The sequence below is a fragment of the Triticum urartu genome, chromosome 6A (genome assembly GCF_056163025.1).
Source record: "Triticum urartu cultivar PI428250 chromosome 6A, HENAU_Tu73, whole genome shotgun sequence".
Taxonomy (NCBI): domain Eukaryota; kingdom Viridiplantae; phylum Streptophyta; class Magnoliopsida; order Poales; family Poaceae; genus Triticum; species Triticum urartu.
The window spans coordinates 29,644,158-29,652,214 of NC_141878.1; the positions used below are offsets into that span (position 1 = coordinate 29,644,158).

The 8,057-nt window shown below is 47.0% G+C and overlaps 1 pseudogene; it reads left to right on the forward strand.

The window, feature by feature from the left end:
* Positions 1 to 2,377: 2,377 nt before the first annotated feature.
* On the forward strand, positions 2,378 to 5,820 carry LOC147963502 (uncharacterized; annotated as a pseudogene).
* The last annotated feature ends 2,237 nt before the right edge of the window (positions 5,821 to 8,057 follow it).

Here is an 8,057-nt window from a genome sequence, read left to right on the forward strand (position 1 = left end):
AGCCGTCCTCAGGAACTGAGTTCTGTGTTTGTGATCCATGAACAGTTACTACCACACATTGGGTTCCGGTAACTCGGCCCCTCTAGGCTTATTAATCAACTCGATCTCTGTCCAGGAGTTGCAATTAGTTTCTGGTGTTTGTAGGTAGTGTTAGTAGTCTACCAAGTGGCACCCGGTACAGGTGGGCTTGGGACAGACTAGGCACAGTGGCACGGTGTACCAAGTGGCACCCGGATGGTGGGTTTGGGAACCCTGCACACATCGTTTGGGGCCGTGAGCGACACCCCGGCCGGATCTCCTTGCGAATGGAACCCGAATAGGCGATAAACCTGGACTAGAGACTTGTTGGTTAGTCAGGTCGTGGCCGACTCCCTCGCCCGGCTTCCGCTTGAAGGTTGCCGAGGTACATTACGTGTACAGGGCGATAAGTAGCGAGAGCGTGTGTGAAGAAGTACACCCCTGCAGGGTAATCATTATCTATTCGAATAGCCGGATACCTCGAATATGGAAACTTGGACCCCTTGCATAGTTCATAGACAAGTGGAAGTGGATACTCTAAAACTCTCAAGATAAGCGTGAGTGCTATGGATGGCGTTCTCGCAGGGAGACGGGAGTGGATCCATAGTGGTGTATTGGTATGGTGAACTTGTGGACTCGTGTGCGCCACCTCAAAAGAGTTACTTGCAGTCGTAGTTCAGGTTAGCCACTGAGTCAAAGCTGGCTTGCTGCAGTTAAACTCCACCATCCCCTTTGTTGATACCGATGCATATGTAGTTAGTTCTGATGTAAGTCTTGCTGGGTACATTTGTACTCACGTTTGCTTAATTTATGTTTTGCAGAGAGACTCCAGTCTCGCTAGTAGTTCCGCGTGGACTTTGACATTTAGCTTGTTACCTCAGCTACAATCTTGTACCCTTGGGAGGGTCATGTAGATAGTCAGGTTTCTGAGCCTTCTTCATTTGTAGTTGTTTGTACTCAGACAAGTTAAGCTTCCGCATGTGCTTGTTGCTTGTATGCTCTGTATGTTGGGTCATGAGACCCATGTTTGTAATATCTCGCTCCTCGGAGCCTAATGAATAAATACTTTGAGTAGTAGAGTTATGTTGTGATGCCATGTTGTATTTGCACATATCGAGCATATTGTGTGTATGATTGAAATGGTTAGTATGTGTGGGATCCAACAACCTAGTGGTTTATCCTTGGTAGCCTCTCTTATGGGGAAATGTAGTCTTATCCTTCCATGAGCCATAGTAGTCCGCTACAGCCCGGTTCACCGGAGTCCTGCTAGCCCAGCACTACTGCTCAGGACACTTGACTGGCCGGCATATGTTTCACTTCGTTCATGTGTCTGTCCCTTCGGGGAAATGTCACGCGGTGACATCCGGAGTCCTGCCTAGCCTGCTACAGCCCGGGTTAACGGAGTCCTGTTAGCCCAGTGCTACAGCCCGGATTCACACGCTGCTGACCGACATGCTCGAAGTTGATTCATGTATGCCTGTCCCCATGGGTTAGTGCCGCTTTGGGTTCACGACTAGCCATGTCGGCTCGGGTTCTCTGTCATATGGATGCTAGCGACACTATCATATACGTGAGCCAAAAGGCGCAAACGGTCCCGGGGCATGGTAAGGCGACACCCGTGGAAATACCGTGCGTGAGGCCGCAAAGTGATATGAGGTGTTACCAGCTAGATCGATGTGACTTGGAATGGGGGTCCTAACAGCCCCCCTCTGGTACTTCTTTCGCCCAATATTTTGTATATATTCTGAAAATAATTCCCATGGAGTTTCAGGACTTTTGGAGCTGTGCATAATAGGTCTCTAATATTTGCTCTTTTTCCAGCCCAGAATTCCAGCTGCCGGCATTCTCCCTCTTCATGTAAACCTTGTAAAATAAGAGAGAATAGGCATAAGTATTGTGACATAATGTGTAATAACAGCCCATAATGCAATACATATCGATATAAAAGCATGATGCAAAATGGACGTATCAGTTACCCATAAATTTTATAATAACTTCATAGTGCAGTAGGTGTATTACTAATTAACTGTTACTTGAATGTTTGATCCATCACGACCAGACCGGGGCAATCATCTATTCATCATGCAGGTTCATTACTTCCTGCGCTAGCCCACTTGAGGCGGAGGTAGAAGCATGTAGGGAGGGAATCGCCCTAGCACTAGAGTGGAGCAACAATGAACCATTCATACTGGAAACTGATAGCACCACTGCAGCCAACATGATCATGGAGACGGACTAGAATAGATCACATGTGGCAGCTCTAGTTGGCGAAATAAAGAGGCTTCTTTCTGTAGGCCCAGAGCATGTGATTTCACATGTGAGTAGGAGTAGAAATAAAGTTAGTAATATGTTAGCTCAAATGGGACTTTCGATCCCTCGTACTGCTGTTTGGTTGTGGAACAGACCTGATGAGATTGGCACCTTATGCCAGCAGGATTGTAATGAGCTACCCTGATTAATACAATCCTTTCATTCGCAAAAAAATATGTTTAGGACTTTATTGGTGCTATTGATGGTACACATGTTCCATGTAACATTCCATCTCGGATAGTTCAACAGATTTCGTGGCGGCAAACCATTCCCTACCCAAAATGTTCTTGTCGCGGTCTACTTTGATTTGTTGTTTACCTATGCTTGTGCAGGCTGGGAGGGTTCGGCACATGATTCGACTGTTTTAAGACATTCTCCTGAGCATCCAAATGGCCTCAGAGTCCCTGAAGGTAGGCGCCTGCATTTTTTCACATATGAACATATAACATACAGAGTGAATGAGTGATAAATTTTTCATAATGTCATGTTAGGTAAATATTATCTTGTTGATACGGGTTATGCAGCTAGGAGAGGATTCCTACCACCGTTCTGTCAAACTCGATATCATTTGTGTGAATGGAGGGGTAATAATAGACCTAGAACCCAGAATGAGCCATTTAGCTTAAGGAACTCATCCCTTTGTACTACTGTTGAAAGGGAATTTGGAACTTTAAAGAACCGTTTCAAAGTTCTGACAACTAGGACTTATTATACCTTTCCTTCACAAGTACTCCCTCCGTAAACTAATATAAGAGCGTTTAGAATACTAAAGTAGTGATCTAAACACTCTTATATTAGTTTACAGAGGAAGTACAAGTCATCATAGCATGGTGTATCCTTCACAACTGGACATTACTAAACAAGGGTCCCCATGAACTGGTCTACAATGAGAACTGGTTTGAACAATATATAAGATCAGCTGGCCATGTCCAAAGGGATTTACCTGAGGGACATAAGGAGGTCCTTAGATATAGGGATACCATGGCCGGAGATATGTGGAGAAATAGGGATAATGTTAGACGTGGGTTTTTTTCAAGCATTCTGTATGAATTTGTTGATTCTAAGTTGTATTACCACTTAGATGAACGATTTGTGTGTTTTCTTTCTTGAATTTGTAACCATGATTTCTTTCCCTTGTACGAGTGCGATGCGATATGCATCTCAGAGGTTTTATTCTGTCTACGAATTATAAAATTTAAATGATGCCACAGGGATATGGCAGGTAACAATGTGGCGTGGCAGCCCCAAGTTGTAGATGAAATGCTATGTTACTACAAAGAGAAGATTCAGTCTGAGGGAAAAACAAGTTGTCTTCAAAGAGATGCACCATGAGGAGTATGGAAAACAAATCAATGCAAACTTTACCACTGCCTTCACAAACTACAGGAAACAGCTAGTTTACCGCCTGGCGATTACAGATGGCAAAGAGTGAAATACAGACGGCAAATATTTTGCCGTCAACTAGCTGACGGCAAAGAGAGACAGCAAAGTTAAAGCGGCAAACAGATACTTTGCCGTGAGCTTTTCATCGGGCTAACTTTGTTGTCAGGTTTTTATCGGCGACAGAAGGCAAAGTAGGGTTTAGGGTTTTCTTTGAGCGGGTGGCCCCCCACATCGCTTTGCCGTCAGCCCAATATTAAACAGAAGGCAAAGTGCTTTTAATTAATTAAAAAAAATCGGTCGTGTGTGGTCGCCCACCATGGCAACCAAGACCTCGCCGGAGCTGCCTCGCTGGACCGGGCCGCCCCTCCCTACATCCACGCATGCAGTCGTCGTTCCCCTTGTTTTCGCGAAGCTTGGCCTCCAGAAAAGCTATCAACATCGTCATCTACTCCGCCTCTGGCACCGGCTGCCGCCGCGGCTCAAGGAGTACAGAACGCGAGGGAGGAACGAGAGGTCGCAGGGAGACTAGTAGCGGCTAGCACGCGGTAGGGCCTCACCGGCGTCGGTCTCACGAGCGTGGCAGGGGTGGCCGGCCGTGGGCGTGGCGGGACGCCGGAGTTGTGGCCACGCGTGATGAGCCGATGGTGGCCGTGGCGGGGTGGTCGGCAATGGCGGTAGTGGCGGGGTGGCCGACAGCGGCGGCGAGCGTGGTAGGGTTCTTGGCAGCGGCTGCAAGCTTGGCTGGGCGGCGAGGTTTTCTGTCACAGGTGATGGGGCCGTGGAGAGGGGGCGGGGTGGCCGGCGGCGGCGACGAGCGTGGAGGGGTGGCCGGCAGCGAGCGGTGCGGGGCAGCTGGATTCCGGTAGGGGAGAGAGACGTACAATGTAGAGAGAGGAATGTGGGAGGAGAGATTATGCGTGTTAGTGTGGGGTCATCGGGATGATGCAAAGAGAGAATGGTGGGATGGAGCGCTGATCGTGGGGCTGATGGTTTGTGTGGAGCAGATCATGCCATGTCATTGATATGTGGGATCGATCCGCTGGTGTCTTTCTTCTTTGTCGTCTGCTTTTTTATTTAGTTTAGACGGTAAAGAGCTCACTTTGCCGTCTGTAATTAAAAATACAGACGGCAAAGATCTTTGTCGTCTGCCTTTTTTTTTACAGACGGCAAAGAGATCCGTCTGTAAATAAAAAAGGCCGACTGTGTTTATTTTTATAGATGGCAAAGTGAACTCTTTGTCGTCTTTTTTTTTGCGTACGTCAAAGTCTATTTTGCCGTTTGCTGATGATGGCAAACCTTTTCTTTGCCGTCTGCCCCGACGAAATGCTGACGGCAAAGAAAGTACCGACGGCAAATCTCCTGTTTCCCATAGTGACACAAAGGCAAGTTTATCAGAAGTTCCACAAGCGGAAAGATCAGTGGAAGATCATATTGGAGGCAAAGAACTTAAGCGGTGCCAATTTTCATGATGTCAACAAGATAATATTATGTGATGAGGCCGAAGTTATTCGGATGAAGAGTGTGAGCACTACATTTGATTTTTGTCAAATTATATTTCCATATAGTATTATCGTTTGTCTTTTATAACTAACATTTTCATGCTTCCTTCTCTCTTCCAGAACGAAGACAAAAGGGAAAAATATATCAATGTGCCTATTGCCAACTTCGATGAGATGGAGTTCATATTTCAGGATAAGCATGCTACCGGAGAGTTCACGGTCCTTCAAACACCCTATGACCGTGTTCATGCTCGTGACAAGGATTTTATTGGTGACATCGAGAAGAATGTGATTCATGTTTGAGGTTGATCCTGCAACACAATATGATTCATATCATCTTCCTTATGACACCAATAATGAAAGCTCATCTTCGAAGTGTCCTAGAGGTGGCATACGCGATAAAGGTAAGAGGGTGAAGTGTAATGAGAGTGTAGTCCGAGACATGACGCGGTCTCTGCATGATATGTCGGATACTATGCGTTTCACACATGTGACCAACCTGAATGAGAATTTATTCAAAAAATTGCTGACAAGGAAGAATACCCTCTCTTCATCCGACTTGCACTACACACATCTTTGGCCACCAATGAACAAGTCACTTCCATGTTGAAAGGGAGGCTGATGGCTGCTATTCAAGAGTTCGTGTGGCGTTGGGTCGGTGATAACTTTCCTGAACACGTTCGTTTTCCTCCTAACATGTGATTCATTTTAGTGTAAATTTTTTGGATTATTTTGTATGTCTTCCAACATCGTCTCCTAGGTTAATAATGTCCACGCCTCATGTTGGCATGTAATGATGTCACAGAGTTCTTCATTCCGGATAAATAAGCTTGTTACTTAGATTAATTCTTTATTAGTCAGTGTGTTTGCAAAGTGTGTTAAATTTATATTCACAAAGTGTTGAATTTATAATCATAAAGTTGCGCTGAACTTTGCATGACTATTTACAACTTGATCTGCCTGTTTCACTGATATTTTTTCAACGATATTGTAGTGATGGTGCACTTGTTATAAGCTACTTGGATTTGAATACTGTGAAGACGAGCTATACCTTGCCCATGACACAACCAAACGACTAGCTGCTGGCTCTTGCCAGCAAAGACATTGAACCAAACGTGCATCTAAGGCAAAGGTTTACATCACCGGCTCTAAGCGATGTATAATACAACACTTGAAGATCCAAATTTTCATCCATCCCCTGGTAATGTAAAACGTCAGCCGCCCGCCGGCCGCCCAACCGCCACTTTCCCTCTTCCCCAGCCACCACGCGACCAACTCCACACCTCACGCCGCACACCTGTTGCCAGATCCGGCCTCCATACTTCCCCGGCACCGGTTCCGCTGCTTTTCCGCAACCCTATGCCTCAAAATCGTCCGCTTTTTCGCCACCACCCGATTCGAGTTCCCACGCCACCGCCCGATTCCAGCCGGACACCTACACCACATGGACGTCGCTTTTCTCCCGCCTGATTTGAGCTTCTCGTGTTGCCCCGCCGACACCAATCAGCCGCCCGTTTCAAGCTCCCGCCGCTGCATTTGAAGCTAGATGCTCGGGCACCGCGCCGCTCCTCGTCGCTTACCGTCGGCGCTCCTCTTGAAACTCGGCAGCCGCCACTCGATCTGCAACCGCCCGTCACCATGCCACCATAGAAAATCTCAAAGATCAAGACTTCTTCGGGATGCGGAAGAAGCTGTCCAAGAACTTTGGCGTGGAGTTCCAGTGAGATGGCTATCGCTATGGATCGGCACGTTCGAATCCGTCGACATGGCCGCCCCTACATACGACATTTCCGCATGGGATTTCGGAGGGTAGCTAGCAATGCCACCAAAACTTCCATTGTATCCTCATACATGTCTAAGAGTGTGGTGGGAGGTTTAAACACCCAACACACAGCTCCGGAATGTGACGGACTTCACGGACGACACTACCGCCTGCACATAGAGTAGGAAACTGGCACAGAGGGTTAAACTACAAGGAATCTTGTGATAGGTTGGGTTCAAACTTTCCTTTTTCATATTACTATGGGCTAACCTAGCACAACTGGGTAGAAAAGTCCATTGGTCCAACGCCGTTCGGGCTAGATTTCCCGGTCTAATAATGTGCCAGGGTAAGGCTGCTCTGGGGTCTTCAAAGGGTAACAATGCCATCAAAACTTGCATTGGGTCCTCATACATATCTAAAAGTGTGGTGGAAGATTCAAACACCCAACACATAGCGGAGTGTCACCCCTTCACGGACAGCACTACTGCCAACACTTAGAGCGGGAAACTGCCACCAGGGGTTGCCCGGAAGGAATCTTGTTATAACCTGGGCTCAAACTTTGTTTTTCATGTTCCTATGGGCTAACCTAGCACAACTAGGTAGAAAAGTCCATTGGTATAACGTTGTTCATCTCAGGTCAAAGCCCTAGATCTCCCGGTCAAACGGGCCAGGGTTAGGCCGCTCGGGGGTCTTCGTTGGGCACCAATGCAAGCCAAACTTCCGTTGGATCCTCATACATGTATAAAAGTGTGGTGAGAAGTTTAATTGAACACCTAACACACAGCTCCAAAGTGTGCCCCCCCCCCCCTTTGCAGATGACACTGCCGCCTGCACTTAGAGTAGGAAATTGGCATGGAAGGTTACCCCGGAGGGAATTTCGTGATAGGTTGGGCTCAAACTTTGCTTTTCATGTTACTATGGACTAACCTAGCACAACCATGTAGAAAAGTCCATTAGTTCAACACCGTTCGGGCTAGATTTCCCGGTCAAATGTGCCAGGGTTAGGCCGCCCGGGGGTTTTCGAAGGGTAGCCATGCCACCAAAACATCACATCGTTTCCTAATACATGTCTATTATTGTGGTGG